Source organism: Rhineura floridana, chromosome 20 (genome assembly GCF_030035675.1).
Source record: "Rhineura floridana isolate rRhiFlo1 chromosome 20, rRhiFlo1.hap2, whole genome shotgun sequence".
In the NCBI taxonomy this organism is placed as follows: domain Eukaryota; kingdom Metazoa; phylum Chordata; class Lepidosauria; order Squamata; family Rhineuridae; genus Rhineura; species Rhineura floridana.
Window position 1 is genome coordinate 15,340,816 of NC_084499.1, and position 19,342 is coordinate 15,360,157.

At 44.6% G+C, this 19,342-nt stretch overlaps 1 non-coding gene across 1 annotated transcript; it reads right to left on the reverse strand.

Moving 5' to 3' along the window:
- Positions 1-2,195: 2,195 nt before the first annotated feature.
- Positions 2,196-2,314, reverse strand: LOC133374085 (5S ribosomal RNA). Its single transcript, XR_009759817.1, has one exon. It is a non-coding gene; the product is annotated as a 5S ribosomal RNA (ribosomal RNA).
- Between the last annotated feature and the right edge of the window lie 17,028 nt (positions 2,315-19,342).

A 19,342-nucleotide genomic window follows, 5' to 3' on the forward strand; every position in this document is an offset into this window, starting at 1 on the left:
CATTGAAATTAATGTACCTAAGTTAGTTACACCCATCAATTTCAATGGGTCTGTTCTGAATAGGACTAATGTAGGATGTAGCCCAATGTGTTTTGAAATAAAAAGATTTGGCTGAAAGTTGAGCATTTGGGTAAAACAGTGTCACCAAAAAAGTTGGAATGCTGAATGGTTGAGTTTGATCTGCATTTTTAAATGAACTGGCTTGAACTGTACTTTCTAGACTAACACAGAGATCAAAATGTAGTTGTCCTTTAGTTCTGGCAATTCTCCAAATTTTTCAATATAATCCTTGACTCAAAAAACAAAGCCCAAAATGCATTCACAAATCTGTGTTTTAAGGACAAAATCTAGATAACAGCAGATCTTTTAGGGTAAATTATTTAAAATAGAAGACCTCTCCATTCGATTTTTATGCAGGATGGTACAGATATGTGACAGAATGGACTTACGAATAAACATCTGTGAAATGACATAGACCAGGAAGAGACGGATGCGTCCATCCCTATTTAAAAAGTGTTTGCATTCTAATGTGACTATTCACACAAGCCCTGGTCCATCCTGAAGAGTAGCCATTTCTCCAACAGAATCAAAGTGATAAGAGTTCAGAAGGATGTTCTGAAGGCATGCCAAACTCCAGGGAGAAAATCCATCTCTCTTCCCCATGCAAAACCACTGATGAGTTCATGAACTGTGCAGAGCAATAAATCAGTTTGGATCATGTCAGAGAACAGGAAGGTTTTTTCGACCCCTAATGGGCATTCTGACAATCTGATTGCACCATAATTCTTTGTAGCTGTCACCTTTACAGTCCTGTCAACACTCCTAATCTTTTCTCATTGCGATGTCAAGTTTTGGTAAAGTAAAGAGGTGGGTGGTAAAAACCTGCCTGATAATGGAAGCTGGGACCTTATGTGTGACTTTCCAGATGTGGGCTGCTTGCTGTTTCCCCCCACTTCATCATGCACTGGCAGTGGAGTCTGATCCATTTGGGTATATGGGGCACTGCCCCACCAACCTCAATCTGCCCTCAGCCAGCCCTCACTTGCCTACCCTCACTGACCTTACCAATCCAGGGGGCGGCCCTGGTTCTAAGTCTCCGCCTCCTCCTCTGTCGTCTCAGTGTTGCCATCGTAAACTCACCATGGAGGAGGATGGGAACAAAGCTAGAATTAATTGGGTCTCCCTATCAGGGGCTCTGACTCCATCTAATGTTGGCCTCCCTGCCATCCACCCTACCAATCCCAATGGGCATAACATTTCAGAAGGACATTCTGAAGGCATGCCAAACTTCAGGAAGGAAAACCATCTCTCTTCCCTATGCAAAATGACCAATGAGTTCATGAACTGTGCAGAGGAACAAATCAGTTTGGATGGTGCTGGACAACAGGAGGGCACTGATCAGGCCCCAACTGGAATGCTGTGTCCACAAGCACAAACGTATTATATATTTCCACTAAAAGAATGGATGTTCGAACCCGGTGAAAGGATGTGTTCTCTCTAGTCTTTCTTACCCAAGCATGAAAAACTAGGACAAATGATCAAATTGAGGCAACTACTTTAGTATATGTGCGTGTGTTCGTATTTGTTGTCATTATATGCCTTCAAGTCGATTACAACTTATGGCGACCCTATGAATCTTTTTTGGATATATTCATAGGGTTTTCATGGTAAGAGGTATTCAGAGGCAGTTTACCATTGCCTTCCTCTTGTTGGAAGTGGGGCAAGAGCAACTCCTGTTTGGGTTCTTTTGTGTGCATTCCAGAAGGAAGATAGAGTTAGTCCTCCAGCTGGCTAGCCTTGCCTACCTTGACCTGTGCTCTTCTCTACCTGACTTCCTTCTGTTGTAAACTGATATGCTCAGGGAAGCTGGCCTTCCCCTCCTTCCTTTGTCTTCTTCTTCGACTGTCCGAGGAGAGTGGAGACATCTTTGTCTTTGCTCCCTCTCCTGAGCCATGAGGGCAATACCCACATCTGGGCATTGCGCCTCCAACTTAGTTAGTTAGAACTAGGTATGCCTTTCCCATCTACTATGTATTTCTATAAATAAAGTAGCTTTTCTTATTTTACTCTTAAGCCTCAGTGATCTAAATGCAAGGTAAAAACCTGCTACTTAGGTAAATACACAAACTGGCACACATGCATCTCAGACTGCTGACGATCTCTGCTTATATATACAAATTTCCATAATATCTCTAAGCCTACGGCACCCGGTGTTCCCTGGCGGTCTCCCATCCAAGTACTAACCAGGCTTGACCCTGCTTAGCTTCCAAGATCAGACAAGATCGGGTGTATTCAGGGTAGTATGGCCATAGGCGTGTATTTATATATCTATATAAATAATTTTGATAACATTTGAATAAATAAAGGAAACAAAGAAAGAGTCCTACTCCCAGATCACATTCCCACTATTTTATTTATATATGTCCCAGTGGATTCAATGGGGCTATCACGTTTGGTCTTGGGATTTCCAGAACTCACCTGAGCAATGTCTATAGTTTTATCAAAACTCTCCAAACCAGGATAGGAGCTTCCAAATTCAACCTGAAATTTATCATGGCAGTGTTGATAAAAAGTCTGATGCCAACAGGGCTGAACGCCTGCAGAGAAGCTGCTACCCAATGCTGATGTTAGGACTGTGGTTCAGCAATAGGTGAGTTCAGAGATCAGATGCCTAGGAAGCAAGCAGTCAGCAATGGTGTGAAGCAGAAGTCTGGCAGGCCAGGTATCAGCACCCTGGACAGAGCACAGCAGAGTTCAATTGTCATCTAAGGATGACAAACAGGTAGTCTAGGTCAGGAGTGGGGGACCTTTGGCTGTCCAGATGTTGCTGAACCACAACTCCCATCAGCCCTAGCAAGCTTGGATAGTGGCCGGGGATGATGAGGGTTATAGATCAGCAACATCTGGAAGGCCAAAAGTCCCCCACATCTGTGGGTTCTCTGCTGGGATGCCATGATCCCAAACATAATTTGTGATCCCCCCCAAATTTATTTTTTCTACAATAAAAAAACATTTAAAATTTTTAAAAATAAAAAGTTTTTTTTACTGACTGCCCTCATAGTTCCTCTGTTGTGATCCTATGAGGCTAAAAGGTTTTTTGTGGGGCCCCTAAGATATACCTGCCAGTTGCCTTAGGCTTGGGATTGGCATGAAAGCCACCACTGAAAAGACGTAACCTGCATCAATTAGAACCTGTGGTTCTCTAGAGGTTGTTGGAACTCCAGTTCCCATAAGTCCCAGCCAACTCAGCCAATGTTCAGGTGTGATAGGAAGTCCAGCTTCATCTGGAGAGCCACAGATTCCTCATCCCTGGATTAGACAGATTTATGGATAATATGTATATTAATGCTTAATATATGTCTATTAATGTCTAAAGTGGCACAAGACTAGAGAATATGCAAGCCTTTGGAGTAGGAGCACCCCTTTTCAGAGACCTATTGGTGGGACAACTATTCTGTTGAAGAATTGTTTTTTGCCCCAAGTTTTGGAAAGGCTACAGTGAATTTAGTGGGAGAATCAAGCCTGGCTGCCGTTCAACCCAGTAGAGTCTTCTGACAAAGTATTGAAATAGAAACATAATCCAGAGCATCCATCAATATTTACTGTACTGTTATAAATAATCACTCTACTGTTGAAATCCATCTTTCATTGTTTAGATAGATAGATAGATAGATAGATAGATAGATAGATAGATAGATAGATAGATAGATAGATAGATAGATAGATAGATAGATAGATAGATAGATAGATAGATAGACATGCATCTCTATATTTGGTTTGTTTTTTTCCTTGCTTCATGTCTTGGGCTTTTTGCATGTGTCACTGAGGGATCCCCTCTTTTGGTTTATTCCCTTATGAATGTCTACTAGTCATTATGGCTGTCTTATGCAAACCCGAGGCTGAAAGGCAGCCTGCCACTGACTATCAGTTGCTAAGGAACAACAAGAGGAAAAGGCTCTTGTACTTATGCCCTGTTTGTAGGCTTCTTGGAGGCATCTGGATGGCCAATGAGGGAAACAGAATGCTGGACTAGATGGACCTTTGGCATCACCCAAGAGGGATTTCTGTTACATTCTTATGGAGGCCAATATATAATGCCAGCAGATGAGTGGGGTTTTTTGGTGGGGGGGTATGGATGTCATTGGTACCAAAGGATCTTGGAAAGAAAACTCCTGGGCAGGTCCTCAAGGAAGCACATATTAAGAACATGAGAAGATTCCTGGTGAATCAGGACAATGGCCTATCTAGTCCAACATCCTGTTCTCACAGTGACCAACCAGATGCCTTTGGGAAGCCTGCAAGCAGGACCTGATCACAACAGCGCTCTCCCCATTTGTGGCTCCCAGCAACTAGTATTCAGAGGTGTACCCTCTCAATAGTGGAGGTAGAACATGGCCACCATGCCTAGTAGCCTTGTCCTCCACCAATTTGTCTAACCCTCCAAATTTCTATGACCCTCCCTTGAAGTCCAGCTGTTTGGTGGCCTGGAAAGCTTATGACCCAAGAACAAAGTCTCAATTAATTAACTTTCAAATAGCCTGTTTCCTGAAAAAAGAATGGGAGGGAATGGGAGAGGAGAAGTTGGAAACAGCCGAACGAACCTCTCCTTTCAACAGAGTATTCTCTATAAAGTTGTCTCTTGCTGGCGTGCTCTTTAATAAAATTGGCTTAGATTTGTTGATAAGCCTGAAGCAAAGTCAATGTGAAGTGTCAATCTTGTGGTACAAGAGAACCTTCAGGGGTCAAGCCGCTTCCTCTATATGATTGCTGTATCAAAGATATGTCAGCTGCGTGTTAACCGTTTCTCCTTATGGATCTTGCTAAAGATTGGGCAGGAGGTGCAGATTAAAACATAGTCTGGTGGCAAGCTTCAGAGCCCACCCAGAGCCCAGGGCAAGAAAGGGTGAAAGATGCTCCATCCATGTGACTTGCTGAGACTGAAAAAACAGGCGAGGGTCAGCAGCTCTGTAGGAGGGATGGGGGTCTTCAGGCCCAGGGGCCAAAGGTGGATCTCCAGGCCTCTCCTTGAGGGTCTCCACAGGCCACACCCAATTTAAATTTGATGGCATGTTCCAGTTTATTCGTTACCGGTCAACCTTTAACCATTTGCATAGTTCTCACCCCGCACAAAAGCAGAAGCAGCTGAGGTGTGTTCGTCCCTCTTCTTTCTTTTAAAAGGGGGTTAATTATGTTTGTTGTTGTGCCTCCAAGTCGATTACGACTTATGGCGACCTTATGAATCAGTGACCTCCAAGAGCACCTGTTGTGAACCACCCTCTTCCGATCTTGTAAGTTCATGTCTGTGGCTTCCTTTACGGAATCAATCCATCTCTTGTTTGGCCTTCCTCTTTTTCTACTCCCTTCTGTTTTCCCCAGCATTATTTTTTCTAGTGAATCACGTCTTCTCATTATGTAGGAATTAATATTTATGCAACTTCATCTCTACATTGTAAATATTAATAGGAAAAGCCAAGGAGCTGGGCAATGCAGGGACTGCAGAGCCAAAGAGTTGTGGAGATGTATGTGAGAGAGTGTGAGCACAGAGTGTGGCGCACAACATCAGTCTCAATAATAATAATAATAATAATAATAATAATAATAATAATAATAATAATAATAATAATAAAATTTTATTTGTTAGTCGCCTATCTGTCTGACTTAACGGACACTCTAGGCGACTTACAGGAATACATTAAAATACACTGTACAATCAAAAACAAAATCATCAATTATTCTAAAACATCAATTTATACATCATAAAACTAATCCCTCCCGAGAATCCCATAGGCCTGCCTGAATAGCCAGGTCTTTAAGGCTCGGCGAAAACCAGTCAGGGAGGAGGCATGTCGGAGATCAAAAGGGAGAGAATCCCAGAGGGTGGGGGCCACAACCGAGAATGCCCTCTCTCTGGTCCACACCAGCCTAGCTGTTTTGGCTGGTGGGACCGAGAGGAGGTCCTGTGTGGCTGATCTTGTCAGGCGGCATAATTGGTGATGCTGGAGGCGTTCCTTCAGATAAACTGGGCTGAAACCGTATAGGGGATGGAGCATCTCCCCTATGAGGAAAAGATGCGACATTTGGGCCTTTTTAGTTTAGAGAAGAAGCGAGTCAGAGGAGACACGACAGAGGTGTACAAAATGTTACATGGCATGGAGAAAATAGATAGAGAAAAGTCTTTCTCCCTCTCTCACAACACTAGAACTTGTGGACGTCCAATGAAGCTGACTGTTGGGAGATTCGAGACAGACAAACCAAAGGGCTTCTTCACGCAGCTCATAGTTAGACTGTGGAGCTCACTCACACAGGAGGCAGTGAGGGCCATCAACTTGTGGCTTTAAAAGAGGATTAGACAAATGTATATGGAGGATATGGCTATCAGTGGCTACTAGCCATGATGGCCACACTCTGCCTCCACTATCAGAGGCAGAATGCTTCTGCACACCGGTTGCTGGGAACGGCAGGAGGGGAGAGTTGCTCTTATGCTCAGGTCCTGCTTGCAGCTTCCCATTAGAGCATCTGGTTCACCACTGTGAGAACAGGATGCTGGACTAGATGGGCCATTGGCCTGATCCAGCTGGGTTGTTATTATGTTCCGCCTCCTTCATTGGAGACAGTATGGTCTGTGATTGCCAGTTGCTGAGCATCACAAGTGGGGAGATTGCTCTTGCACTCAGGTCCTGCTTGAAGGCTTCCTTATAGGCATCTAGTTGATCATTGGGAGAACAGGATGCTGGACTAGATGGGCCATTAGCCTGATCCAGCAGGCTCTTCGGATGTTCTTATATCTGTTTCTCCAGTTTTAAATCAAATGTGGAAGGGCTGTTGTTTTTTGAGGGCATCTGCTAGTACCCAGAACTTGTATCAGATGGGACCTTGTTGGAAGAAGAAGGGAGAATACCCCACCAAAACTGGTGGATGTTGAGGCCAGAAGGAGTTGACTCCACCTTTTGGGAATTCCAAGAAAGCTGATCCCCTTGGATCCTGCTGAATCTGGAAATTTGAGCAAAAGTCCAATGGCCACGCCATGCCAAGATTCCTTCCTGCCACTGAATGCTTTGTCAACACCAGGGGTGGGGAACCTTCTTGAGCCTGAAGGCCACATTCCCGCCTGGACAAACTTTGGGGGACCACGTGGCATTGATGAGTGGGGCCAGAGACAAACATCAATGGAGCAATGAATGTAAATGTAACCTTTACGTAGTTCCTCCATGCCAACTACAGCTACCTGCCCTTGTAGAAGCCCCGGGAGCAGCAGCTGAGCGAGTCCGAGGACACGGAGAGGAAGACAACGTTGAAACAGCAAACAGCTTCGCTGTAACAAGTGCCTGTCGCCCTTCTGCCTCTCGGGAGCTGCCGCCCCCGCTGACACCACCCCCTCTTTCTTGCCGATAATGATAAATGTTATTTGTTATTTAATTTTATTTGTTATTATAACGTTATTTAATTTAATTTTTGTAAATTGTATTGCTTTTATTGTATTTTTATATTGTATTTTTATACCTGTGTTTATTTTTCTTTGTAAGCCGCCTTGAGGGCCTTTGGCCGAAAGGCGGGGTATAAATAAAATTTAATAATAATAATAATAATAGTAGTAGTAGGAGTAGTAGTAGTTTCTACACGGACACTCACACACTCTTCTCTGCTTTCCACCCAGGTGTGCAAGAGGCATGCCCAGAGTTCATGGAGAGCGTGGAGCAAGGTCAGTGGGGAGAGGGGGTCTGAGGAGAGCGAGTGTGTTGATGGGGAGGGTCTATAGCCTGGGAAGAGTCCCAAGGGCATGAAAGAGAGGCCTTGGGATGCCTACCCATGGTCTGCCCTGAATACAAGCTTTGGTGATGGGCATCGTCTTGGATGACTTTTCAAAGAGATGGATAGGAACATAGGAGGCTGCCTTATTCGGAGTCAGGCCATTGGTCCAACTAGTTTAATATTGTCTGTACCATGCTTTTTCCAGAGCCAGATTTAATTGTCTCCCGTCAGAAGGACGTTATCAAGGTGTGCCTTATGAAAATCGGTTATGTTCCTGTAGCGATGCAGATGTCGAATCCCTGGCTCATGTCTTTTTTGCTTGTAATTTTTATAAGGAAGAACGTACTAGATCCCTTGGTCCTATTATGGAAAATTGCCCTGGTAGGTCTTTGGACTGGTATTTGAAGCATCTTTTGGCTGATACCAACAAGTTGACCACAGAGCTAGTAGCTAAGTTCCTTTTCTCAGTTCAAAGAATACGTAAGATGGTCCTCTTTTTCAAACTGTAACATTCCATTTTAAAGTCATATTTATATTTTATTGTATATTTTAAATGTTTTATAGACTGTTTTCTTTTATATGATGATTTGCCTTATTGGGTCTGTGACCGCACAATAAATTGAATTGAAATTGAATTGAATATTGTCTGTACTGACTGGCAGCAGCTCTGTGGGGTTTTCAGGCAGAGGGCATCCTCACCTCTACCTGGAGACACCAAGGATTGAACCTGGGTCCTTCTGCATGCAAAGCAGATGCTCTGCCACTGAGCTACGGCCCTCCCCTGAAGTTATGAGCATAGGAAGTTGCCTTACATTGAGCTGGAGCCTTGGTCCCTGTAGCTCACTATTGTCTGCACTGACCGGCAGCACCTCTCCAGGGTTTTCAGGCCCGGAGACTTTCCCAGTCATACCTACAGATGTCTAGGTTGAACCTGGGACCTTCTGCAGATGCTTTGCCACTGAGCTATGGTCCTTGCTCTTAAGATTGTGTGGGGCAAACAAGAAGCCACTGTCCATCTGCCATGGGGTCATTCCATGAAGTTGAATGTTGGAAGATTCAGGGCAGCCAAAAGGATGATACTTCACACAGCTCATAAAACGATGGAATTTACTCACCTCTCGTTTAGACTACTGTAATGCGCTCTACGTGGGGTTACCCTTGAAAACGGTCCGGAAATTACAACTGATACAAAATGCTGCGGCTCGACTACTCACAAATTGTCGCCGCCGGGAACATATCACCCCAGTGTTGTTCGATCTACACTGGCTTCCAGTTATTTTCCGGGCTCAATTCAAGGTGTTGGTATTAACCTTTAAATCCCTACACGGTTCCGGCCCAGTTTACCTGATGGAGCACCTCCAGCGCCACCAATTATGCCGCCCTACAAGATCAGCCACTCAGGGCCTTCTCTCGGTCCCACCAACTAAAACAGCTAGGTTGGTGGGGACTAGGGAGAGGGCATTTTCAGTGGCGGCCCCCACTCTCTGGAACTCCCTCCCGTATGACCTTCGGCATGCCCCTTCCCTGAACGTATTCCGCAAAGCCTTGAAGACCTGGCTCTTCAGACAGGCCTTTGGGACTTCCGGGGAGGGTTAATTTTTTAGGACTAATCGCCTATTCTCTGAACTGTTATTGTTCTTTATTCATTGTTTTATTATATGTATTTTATGTGTATTTTATTATGATGCATTTATTGCAACTAAATTGTACGTCGCCTAGAGTGGCCATCGGCCAGATAGGCGGCATATAAATTAAATTATTATTATTATTATTATTATTATTATTATTATTATTATTATTATTATTATTATTATTATTATTATTATAGCAATGGTCACCAACTTGTATACCTTTTAAAGAGGTTTAGATAAATTCATGGCGGATAAGGCTACCAGATTGTGCAGTGCAAACCCTCCACATCCTGCACCCTCCCTCTTCCCCAGACCGGTCCTACCTAAACAGACTTGCATTTTCCCTGTGGGAAGAGAGTCTTCGCATCAAGCAGTTGTTAAAAGTGACACAGCCAACCTACCTAAGGCCTCTCGGAGCCTAGTAAATCTCTAGCCACCCTTAAATAAAACTTTATGCTGGCTAATAAATTTTAATGCTACTTGTCAGCCCTTGATAACTGCAATCATTTCGCTGGGCAAGGTAAAATGAAAAGGTGAGGAAAGGCAAAAAATGGGAAATCCCAGGTTTGTGGCAGTGTGTAAAACAAAGAGCTTCTGCCCACATGCAGAGCTCAGTGGGAGAACATCTGCCTTGAATGTAGAAGGTCCCATGTTCAATCCCCGGCATCTCTGGGAAAGATGAGGAGAGATCCCTGCCTGAAACACTGGAGAGCTGCTGCCAGTTAGTGTAGACAATATTGAGCTAGGTGGACCAATGGTCTAAGATTATAAGGCAGCTTCCCACGTTTAGAAGTGAATGAGAGGGATGGGAGCTGCAAGTTGCCCTGGGCAGGGTGCTGCTCCGGAATGAAGGGGAAAGTCATTGTAAGAAGCCCAAATGCCTTGTGACCTTTGGTCTGAACAGTTGGGATTTCACGTTCTAAGGTGGATTCATCCACTTGGAATGCTCAGCTGCATTACAAAATTAACACCATTCCCCAAGAAACTATCCTGTTGTTAGAGAGAGAGAGAGAGAGAGAGAGAGAGAGAGAGAGAGAGAGAGAGAGAGAGAGAGAGAGAGAGATTCCTTGCTGTTAGGCAGGCAGACATACAGGCAGATCGATCGATTGATCTCTGGTTTGGAGTATTATTGTTTTTACTGTTTTATTGAACTAGATTCAAATATTCAACATGCACAGGTCAGCAAGGGGCCCTGGGGCATGTCATTTCCCAAGGCACCAGTATAGTCACTAAGGTCATTGGAAACCTCCCCACTCCAGAAAAAAAATGTCCCAAGTCTCCTTGTTCTCGGGTCACTGTCATAAAACAGAGTCCACTGGGAGCTATCCATGGTCCTGACTTCTCTGACTTCTGCCTAAGAGATGTGACCTGACTTGGTCTGCCTAGAAAAGACTCCTGACTGTATCCACTTTCCCCACTAAACTTCCAGCCCCTTGGAACGGGATCACATCAGTGCTCCAGGCAGCTGAGTCTAGGCGTCATTTTAATTTCACACATGCCGCCTGACATAGCAACAACTCTGGATCATTGTCTGATCAAGATTCTTTCTGCTTCCTTTGACAAAGTCATTTGGACTGAGTAAGAAGCAGCCAAACTGACCCCAGAGTTGACCCCACCCAGCTGTCCATCTCTGACATTGTGATGACAGCAGGTGACTGATAAAAGTCCTGTCTAGCCATCAAAATGATCCACAGGGGTGTGGGAAGGGTCTGCCTCACCAGTGCATTCCCCACAGGGAACACCCAGGTGAAACAGGCCCCCCAGCAGGATTGCATGCTCTGCTCAGTTCAATCCTGCTGGCTGCAGGAGTCTGTTCTGCCAGTACATTCCCCGCAGCACCCAGCAGGATTCAACTCTGCCCTCTGTCCATTAGTTGGTGTCACCCAGAGACAATAGCCACTGATGGACAGGTGGGTGTGGTTTGGGGGAAATGGTCTTGCAGGCCAACTTGCAATCCCTTTGCTGGGTCCCCGCAGGCCAGAGGTTTTCCAGCCTGGTATATCTCATAGTCATCAATCTCATTTGGATGGCTTCTATTAATACAAATATATTTAAATTCTAATTGGCGGGTTATTCCTATTGAGCAGACATTCCTATTGAGAGGGAGAAATGCAAGGAAGCCTTGCCAGTTCCAAAGGGAAACCGCAGATTGTGTCATCCAGAGCAAATGGACTGCTGAAGGAGAGGAGCCTGACAATTGCTAAGAGGCATTTCTCTTGGAATACCTCTGTCCGTCCAAGCATCTCCGCACCCCCGGAGTGAACAGCGCTTGCCCCTTTGGCTGTTGCTCGTTTCCTTGCAAGAGAGAGAGAGAGAGCGTCGGAAACTCGACCGGATTCATCTGTTCTGGTCACAAGGGGGCAGCATTGCCACAGCTGCCATTCGCTCACGGTGGCTTTCAAATAACGGTTCTCCCTTTCAAGAAAACATGCATTGTCTTTCCCCTCTTTGAGAGGAGCCAGGAGAACGGCGGTGTTTCCATAAGTGAATGCGAGGGTGGGCTGGAAGGAGACCGGTTTGAAGGGGGGGTAATCATCCATTTTGAGGCTGAGCACTTTTCCAGTTGGCGATTCAAGGGCATTGCAGAAACCTAGTAGGCTGCCTTGTACCAAGCCAGATCATTGGCCCATATAGTTCAGTGCTGTCTACCAGGGATGTAGTCATCCAGGGTCTCACGATGTCTCAGAACCCTCACTTTTTTGGGACCAGGGTCTCCAGCAGGTTCCCTATATCTCCAGCATCCTATGAGCCAATCTGCACGAAAGGGGGGTGTTAGCCACTGAGAAGAATCTTCTAACATGCTTCTTTGTCTTTTCCTGCCAATCAGAGTGAAAGGAGATGAGTCAGCCTCTGAGAAGACTTTTGCCCTGCACTGAAATCACTGAGACTTAAGACAATAAAATAAGAAAAGCTACTTTATTTATAGAAATACATAGTAGATAGAAAGGCATACCTAGTTCTAACTAACTAAGTTGGAGGTGCAACGCCCAGACGTAGGAGTTGCCCTCATGGCTCAGGAGGGAGAGAGCAGAGACAAAGGTGTCTCCTCTCACTCGGACAGTTGGAGAAGAGAAGGAAAGGGTGGAAGGAGGAGGGGCAGATAAGCTTCCCTGAGCATATCAGTCTAACCACAGAAGGAAGTCACTCAGAGCATCACAGGTAAAGATAATCAAGCCTATCCATCTGGAGGACCCGAACTCTATCTCCCTTCTGGAACAAAAACAAAAGAACAAAACAGGAGTTGCTCTTGCCCCACTTCCAACAAGGAGGTGGGGCTTATATTTAGAGCAGTCAGAGACTGTAGCACTGCCAGGGGCTTTTCGTTCTCCAGTCAGAGCTTGGGAAAGTTACTTTTTTGAACTACAACACCCAGCTACAACTGATGTACAACTACATCAGCCCAATCCAGTGGCCATGCTGTCTGGGGCTGATGGGAGTTGTAGTTCAAAAAAGCAACTTTTCCAAGCTCTGGTTCTCCTTGTCCTCTCCCTCCCTTGCTTTTAAACATTTTTTGCTGCTATTTTGCCGTGGTGGCAGTCATCTTCCATCTGATGAAGGGCAGCTGTGGCTAGAAGGGCCTTTCCTTGGGGAAGGGCCGTAGCTCAGGGGCAGAGCATCTGCCTGCATGCAGAAGGTCCTAGATTCACCCCCAGTATCTCCAGGAAGGGCCGGGAGAGACCTCTGCCTGAAACCCTGCAGAGTTGCTGCCGGTCAATGTCAACACTACTGAGCAAAATGGACCAATGGTGTGACTCAATATAAGGCAGCTTCCTATATTCTCCTGTAATTCGGCTGGTCTATTCAGACCCATGAGGACTAGAATCTTCCTTTTCTTTTTAAGTGAACTGCAGCAGCATGGCATTTGTTTTGCGTGCGGGAAGTCCCAGGCGCAATCCCTGGCATCTCCAGGTAAATCTGGGAATGCCCCTTTGTCTGAAACCCTGCCAGTCCGTGTTGACAATCCTGAGCAAAATGGAGCAAGGGTTTATGACAGCTTGTTCCTGTATTCCAGGGCTGGGGAACATTTTGGCTCTGTAGGTCAGATCCTTCTCAGGATCTAGCCTCACAGGCCAAATTCGACAGGTAGGCGAGGATTCTCCCCTGTCTATCACCTGATGTAACAATGACATCTGGTGGCTGGATGCTTGGAAGTCAGGACTTCAAAAGACCATGCACAGCCAATGCAGTAGGCTTCCGCTCTACCGCCCATCAGCCTTGCGGGCCAAATTTGAACCCCTGGCCGGCCAAGATTTCCTGTGAGCCGGAGGTTTCCCACCCCAGCTTTATTCCAATGAAAGATTTTGAGCCATCATCACTGTTTTAGTTATCTTTTAAATGCCTTTAATCATTTGTTTTCAGCCGTTGTTATTGATCATTTTAATGTTTCTTACATGAAAGAAATTTCCTTACAATCAGGAGGCGTCATGACGTTTGTTAAATAAACAGCAATAGTAGAAGACTCTCAATGTGCTGCTATCTCAGTGTGTTGCTGTTTCTGGCTGCTAAAACTAAAAGCGTACATCCCCTGCCCCTGAAAGTGTCCCCACCCCCACGCACGCACACAAATGGGCTCCAACATTTCTCCTGAGAACTTTTGGCACAGCCCTGCAAAATCTTTACTTGGGCATGATGTGGAATTGTGGCATATCACAGCCCTACCTTTATCCTATTTGACCTTGCAAAGGACAACCTAGTTGTCTTCCCAGAGCTTAGAGAAGAGGTCCACATCATAGGCAAGAATGAGTAGGCGTGTGTGGACCAGGGATGGAAAGATAAGTCCATCTCGCCCCTCTCAGTTTCTCTTTTTTCCAATCTTAAATTGAGGTCTCCACATTTCTGCAACAATTTGCAAACCTTTATATATATATATATATATATATATATATATATATATATATATATATATATATATATATATATAATCTTCATGAACCTTCTTCAGCATTTTAGCATGAGTTTCTCCTATTAAACACATTCTGATACATAATTTTAACTAATGTACACATTTTTGCAAGCAATTTCTCTTAACACATTTTATATGTTGTTTTCACTCATATATTCATTTTTATGCACACTTTCCCCTAATATATGCATTTTGGAAACCACTGGTTGGAGAACTGCATTAAAAAAGTTGGATAAGTGCGAATGTAGAAGGATGGCTGTGTTTTGGTTCCCATCGTGTTTTGGAAAGTGCAGATTTGATAGATTCAGCTTTAAATGCAAACTGAATACAGTTTCTCACCCATCCCTAGTGTGGGCTCCTATCCCATCCTTGCTGGAAATGTTGTTCTAGTCTTACTGAAACCTTCTTGGCTTCATTCAGAATTTGGCACAGGGTTATTGTTGTTGTCATGTGCCTCCAAGTTGACTATGACTTATGGCGACCCTATGAATCAGCAACCTCCAAGAGCATCTGTCATAAACCACCCTGTTCAGATCTTGTAAGTTCAGGTCTGTGGCTTCCTTTATGGAATCAATCCATCTCTTGTTTGGCCTTCCTCTTTTTCTACTCCCTTCTGTTTGTCCCAGCATTATTGTCTTTTCTAGTGAATCATGTCTTCTCATGATGTGTCCAAAGTATGATAACCTCAGTTCCATCATTTTAGCTTCTAGGGATAGTTCTGGTTTAATTTGTTCTAACACCCACTTATTTGTCTTTTTCACGGTCCACGGTATCCGCAAAGCTTTCCTCCAACACCACATTTCAAATGAGTTGATTTTTCTCTTATCTGCTTTTTTCACTGTCCAACTTTCACATCCATACATAGAGATCGGAAATACCATGGTCTGAATGATCCTGACTTTAATGTTCAGTGATACACAGGGTTACCAGGCCTTTTAAAGACACGCAATGTTGGCTTTGGGTTGGGGTCCTGCTAAAGGCCATTGCTTGGTTCTGAATCCACCGTCTTCTACAAGGGGAGATGGAACTGCATCTGGGGACTAGGGATGGGTGAGAATTTCAATTCAGTTCGCATTTCAAGCAGAATTCATCAAATTCGCAATTTCCAAAACAATATGAGAACCGAAACACAGCTATCCTTAGAAATTCCATTTATTAGAATTTTGGGATGCAGTTCGCCAACTAAACAACAGTTACAAAAATGCATCTATTAGGGGAAAGCTTGCATAAAAATGAATACATGAGTGAAAAGAACATGCAAAAAGGCACACAATGATGAGAAATGGCTAGCAAAAATGTGTACCTTTGTCAAAACTGCCAAGAAAATGTGTTTATTTGGAGAAGTTCACACTAAAATGGTGGAGAAATTAGGTGGAGAAATTCGCACTAAAATGGTGGAGAATTTTCCTGAGGATTTTTTTTTTTAAAAAAATCGCAGATCACTATAGAAATGCAGAGAATGGAATTCAACACTGGAAAAATGAGAAACCGCCCAGAGAGCTTCGGCTATGGGGCGGTATATAAATACAATAAATATATAAATAAATAAATAAATAAATAGAAACCGAAACAGACCGATCTTTCCATCCCTACTGGGGACCCATCCCAAAGGATGTTGGCAGGACCACATCCTGGGATACAGGAATGGAGGTACCTGCCTTACACTGAGTCAGACCGTTGGCCCATCGAGCTCAGCATTGTCTACACTGACTGGCAGCAGCTCTCCAGGCTTTTGCTCAGGGGTCTCTCCCAGTCCTACCTGCAGGTGCTGTTGAGGATTGAACCTGGAACCTTTTGCATGGAAGGCCAATGCTCTACCACTGAGCTACTGCCCCCTTTCTGGCTGGAAGGACATGGAAGAAGGTATTGAAAGCTATACCTTTTCTTCATCCAAGCTTTCCTGCAGGGCCCAGGAACTGGGGTGTGTGTGTCTGACATTTATGCCCATTTTATGGCAGTTTTCTCCCTGCTGCCAAATCCAAGCATGCAACAGACGCGTCGTTTGCCTTGGCTTCTGAGTGGGGTGCCTGCTCTGTTCGCTTCTGGCTGACATTCCTATGGATTTTGCACTAATTGTCCCTCAGACATTTTAGCGGCAGTCTGCAAAACAATCAGCGCACGATAAAGCCCTACGCTGGCAGGCCGATCAATTAAAGAGAAATTAATCAGGTCATCAGCCCATGCATGAAAGCCAGCGATGGATGGTTCAGAACCTGCAATATCGGCGTGGGTGTTTTTGCACCTCTAAGGGTGTGTCCTTGTTGCGCAGTTGGTTTGTTGGTTTCTAAAGGGGGATTCCAGAGAAAGAAAGATTTGCCTACAATGGAGAGGGATCAAATTTTGAGAGGAGGAAGCGCTGTGTGAAGCCCATTCTTCTAACTCCTAATAGCTTGCCATGATTCAGGTGGCCTCCCTGTCGCGTTGAACTCCATGGCTCTTCTGAGAAGACATTCATTCCAAGTAGGATTGCACAGTTAATTGGCCTTTTCCTGATTTAGATGTGTGTGTGTGTGTGTGTGTGTGTGTGTGTGTGTGTGTGTGTGTGTGTGTGTGTGTGTTTTAACAAATCCCAATTCTTGATGCTATTGGATTTTCAAGGGTTCAGAAGCATAGGGGACAAATTTGTGCATTTTATAAGTTCACACATTATTATCTCTCATTCACTCACTGAATCTGAATCTTGACGAGATGGAGGCACTCTTGGGGGGAAGGGTCTCATGTCCAGGAAGTGGGAAGATGTCCTGTTCTGAACAGAGTCACACTTACTCTGAAGGAGCAGGTGTGTGGCTTCAAGATGCTCCTGGACCCAACTTTGTCAATCAAGGCCCTGGCGGCCAATGGCCAGGAATGCCTATTTACAGCTCTAGCTGGTATACCAGGTACAGTCTTTCATTGACAGCCTCACCACAGTGATCCATGCGCTGGTAACCTTATGCTTAGATTACTGTAGTGTGCTGTACATGGAGCTACCCTTGGAGACACCTCTAGAAATTGCATCTAAAGCAAAATGCAACTGCTAGCATGCCTCGGTGGTGGTGTGGGGGGGTATGGTATGACATGATTTGCGCTGGCTGCTTACTTTTTAAAAAATGCAACCTCCCTGCATGTGGACATCTAGCTCTACTAAAACACGCATCCCTAACATGTTAGCTTTCCATGTGTGTGGAGTTTTTGACACTTGCCCTGTGGAAACCACATGTGGCTCTTCCTGCCACCTGAAGTGGTTACAGTGCAGCTAGGAGAATGTCTTGCTAGATTGTACTGCAGAAGAATTAGGGAAAAGAATTAGGGAATTGGGGAAAATTAGGCACCCTTAGGATTTCATTTCGCCAGCCATGCCTGCATTTCTTCCTACTCCAGTTTTCTCCTTTCCATCCTTTCCTTCGCCTTTTTATGTTCAGCCTAGAACATTTAGCTTCTTTCATCGTATTATTTTCAAACACTGCAGTCTAGAAGCCCAGCATTTTTCACTGTCTAAGAGCCCAGCTCACTAGAAAAGACAATAATGCTGGGAAAAACAGAAGGGAGTAGAAAAAGAGGAAGGCCAAACAAGAGATGGATTGATTCTATAAAGGAAGCCACAGACCTGAACTTACAAGATCTGAACAGGGCGGTTCATGCTATCAGAGGTCACTGATTCATAAGGTTGCCATAAATTGAGATTGACTTGAAGGCACACAACAACAACAACAAGAGCCCAGCACAGGACATTCTCCCTGTTTCTGTTCCTGCAGACCTTTAATCCAATTTACTCATCTCAATAAGGTAAATAATACACTCCCTTTTAGATCCTGAGAGTTTACAAATGCCTGAGACTTCCATAACTGGATAATTTCCTTAAAAAAAAAATTCTCCTCCTTAATTTACAATACAATCGGGCGTCTGAGACTTGTACACAAAGGCTAGGCCAATATAACTTCTTAAGAGAATAAAGGCGCAGTAATCATGGATTTTAAACATGTGCCAATTTGTGCAGGGCCAGGAACCACAAGATGTGCACTGTTCATGTCCTAGGAACATAGGAAACTGCCTCACACTGTGTTGAAACTTTGGTCCATCCAGCTCACGCTTGTCTATATAGACTTGCAACATGTATGCCTGTAGTCAGAATGACTTTATTGAACACTAAAGTCAGGATCATTCAGACCATAGTATACCTGACCTCTATGTATGAATGTGAAAGTTGGACAGTGAAAAAAGGGGATAAGAGAAAAATCAACTCATTTGAAATGTGGTGTTGGAGGAGAGCTTTGAGCAAACCATGGACTGCAAAAAAGACAAATAATTGGGTGTCAGAACAAATTAAACCAGAACTGTCACTAGAAGCTGAAATGGTGAAACTGATGTTATCATACTTTGGACACATCATGAGAAGACATGATTCACTAGACAAGACAAAAATGCTGGGAAAAACAGAAGGGAGCAGAAAAAGAGGAAGGCCAAACAAGAGATAGATTGATTCCATAAAAGAAGCCACAGACCTGAACTTACAAGATCTGAACAGGGTAGTTCATGACAGATGCTACTGGAGGTCACTGATTCATAGGGTCGCCATAAGTCGTGATCAATTTGAAGGCACATAACAACAACAATAAACCTTCAGCTTCTTAACTCTTTCAACCAACAGCCTTTGCCGACTGTTTATTTCCACACACCGCTGCGATACATACCAAACTCCAGTGCCATGCCCTTCCTTCGGGTGACTGCAACAAGGATCTTCCTGTTAATCTGTCTTCTCCCCTTAGCAACCCATGCCTGCCACTCTCACGAAGCTCAGCAGCCGAGGAAGAGTTGAGGTAAGGCAGGGGGAGCTCCCGGGGTGAGGGAGATGCGATCGCATCCTGTCACAAAGCATTTGCTGACCTTTCTGTAAATATTTCTCGGAAAAGGCTAAATGGCTCGGTCAGTTCAGAGGGGGCTGCGGCATGATCAGTGCTGAGCTTCAGGCCCCAGCAGCGGCTTCCTCTGACAAATAGCAATTGACCTGCCTGATTCGAGGCACACACCATTATGCTGGGAGAGCCCAGCCAGAGGACGGCATATTTTAAATGCCGCGGTG